Source organism: Montipora capricornis, chromosome 2, assembly GCF_036669925.1.
Source record: "Montipora capricornis isolate CH-2021 chromosome 2, ASM3666992v2, whole genome shotgun sequence".
NCBI classification, from domain to species: domain Eukaryota; kingdom Metazoa; phylum Cnidaria; class Anthozoa; order Scleractinia; family Acroporidae; genus Montipora; species Montipora capricornis.
In genome coordinates, this window is record NC_090884.1 from 31,006,457 (window position 1) to 31,008,956 (window position 2,500).

Below are 2,500 nucleotides of genomic sequence, written 5' to 3' on the forward strand. Positions count from 1 at the left end.
ACAGTTTCTGACCCGTCCGTGAATTGCTATTAGTGACGTTGTGTCTAGGGAAGAAAAAAAAACACCAAGACTACTATCGTAAATAGATACTTCAATCAGTCACACTTGTAAGGGAGATTGATACTCGGACAGTGTACTGCAATTATTGGTCAATATCATGACTTTGTTTTGTAAGTACTTGTTACTCGCGGTCCTAACTACATTAATTAATTAGTCAATCGGTAAGGATCTACGATTGAGAGTGGAAATAACTTGTTATTTTCTTTGACCTCTTGCAAGTTTTCTGGCTTTGGAGACGGCGACGCCTCTTTGCTGGAACATTGAAAGGTAACACTGGGGAAGGCGGACACACAGGGTGGCTGTCGTGGTGCGCTTCGTACGATGGCGTCTTTGGGGTTGGAAACAAAACCTGTCCCTCTTCATCTTCGGCTGTGCTTTGACTGCTTCTCGGTGGAGTACCGAACCACTGGCTTGCCGGGGGCTGGTGTATCACGGGCATGGGGGAACACAGGTCGCGGATTAAATTTACACACGAAGGGTCGACTAGCTGGTGGTTCAAACACAGCCTCTTGCATTCCTTCACAGCACCTGGTAACTTCATTGTTCCGTGTCGCTCGTGGTAGTTGCGCAGCTTGTCGCAGTTCACCTCTAGTAGACTTTTCATCAATTGTCGCTCTTCCTCGTCCCTTGGTTCCTCCATTCGTCTGCTTTGCTCTGCCTTGTCCTTCTCCATTTCTAATAGCCATGGATTTGCAAACGCTACTCTTATCTTCTCTTTCTCCTCTCGATGCTGTTTCTCCTCTCGTTGTTTTCGTCTTTGTTCAAGTGCCTTTTCTTTTTTTCGTTCCAACGGTGTAGGTAATGGTTCGTCGGGATCTGTTACAAGCTGGTTCGCCTCTGAATCGTCTACCACGCCAAGATCCACCAGCATTGCTTTGCGGCTGGCCAGACGACAATTACGTATGGCGGTTTTCTGATCCTTCTTTTCTTTTTGCCTCTCCTCTCTGTTTGTGAGCAGCATCATAAGGTGCTGTTGACGTAGACTTCCTTCAGTGGCTTTTTCATGTTCAGAGCGCAGCCTCTCTATTCCATCGGCATCACTGTGTTCTGAAGTGGAATGAATCGCCTGAACACTTGCGAGTTCTCGATGTTCTCGTCAATAAGAGATACGGATAGGATGTTTTTGAAGTCTTCTTCTTGCAATCCGTGTTCGGTAACAACGGGCTCGGGCATGGCACTGTCCTCGATGTCGCCAGCAATCTTTTGCGACCATACGATACAATCCATGGCATGTTGTCTCAGCCACTTGTTTGCTTCTGGATTCACATGTGACAGGCTTCTGAAGTGGTATTTGTGTAACCTTTTATCCATTGCTTCGTTATGATCCGCACCGAAATCTAACTTGGTCTGACAGGTTATGTACATGGACGCCTTGGCAGAGAATTTTCCAGTCGTCTATTTTAAGAAGGCCTGAAAATGCTTAATCGAGGAGGATTACCTCTGTGCAGCTGTCGGTCATGGCTTTATTAAAGCTCTTCTGCTTTGTTACCCTTGCAATACGGTTGAGCGGGATAATCTGGAACACTGGTGCAAAAAGACTGGTCTTTCTACTGTCTGCCGACCCGATCGCACATGGTACAGGCTGTTTGTGCTCCTTTGGGCGAAATAATGCCAAGAAATCTGCACAGAACTGTTGCACTTTGTCCTCTGAAAGACTGTTCCTCAGAATTTCCTCAAAATATTTGGGTTCGGGGTCTTTTAGTCTGTCAAAGTCCACAAATGCTCTGGGAGTTACGACGCCTTTCTGTTTGAAAAATTCAATAAAAAAGGATTTAACATTTATTGTGAATCACGAGAAGAGGGGGTGGCATTTTCCAATTTCTTTTCCCAAGTATTCACGGTATATTTCATTGTTCTTGGCTTGTTCGGAGATCTTGAGGTCATTTTAACACTCAAAAACAGTAAAACAAGTCAAAGATTGTTAGCATTATGAAATGGTTACAATGTTATCGCCTCACCTGATATTCGGAAAGGATGCCCTGGACAAATGATCCAGCAGAAAAGCTCCAAAACCATCCTCCCCTAACCTCAATTAAGTCTCTGTTGACTTTCAGCTGTGGGATGACTGAACTCTCGGGCTCACACAGAATCGGTAGTTCTCGCTGTATATGCTGAACAAGGCGATCTTTAAAAGCTTCGTTCCCCATTAAATTGTTAAGGAAGGTTTTCATGTTGCAGAGGTACTGATAGGTAAACTGCGATTTGGTTGTCATCTTGTAGACCTCACCACGATGGACTGCGTAACTCAGTTTTCTCAGGACAAGTTGAATATCGTTGCAAAGGACTGTAATCTGGCATGATAGTGGCTTGTTGGGCGCCTGTTCTGGCAAGGCTGACTGCGATTCATTGGGCAAATTTATATCCAAACCGAAGATATCCAGCAATAGCCCAGCATGACGTAATTCCTTGACGGTTGACAGTTTGAAGTTTTCCAGGACCA

General features: G+C 45.0%; 1 pseudogene; it reads right to left on the reverse strand.

Moving 5' to 3' along the window:
• Positions 1-1,083: 1,083 nt before the first annotated feature.
• LOC138037124 (uncharacterized) overlaps positions 1,084-2,500 on the reverse strand; it is a 1,557-nt pseudogene continuing 140 nt past the window's right edge.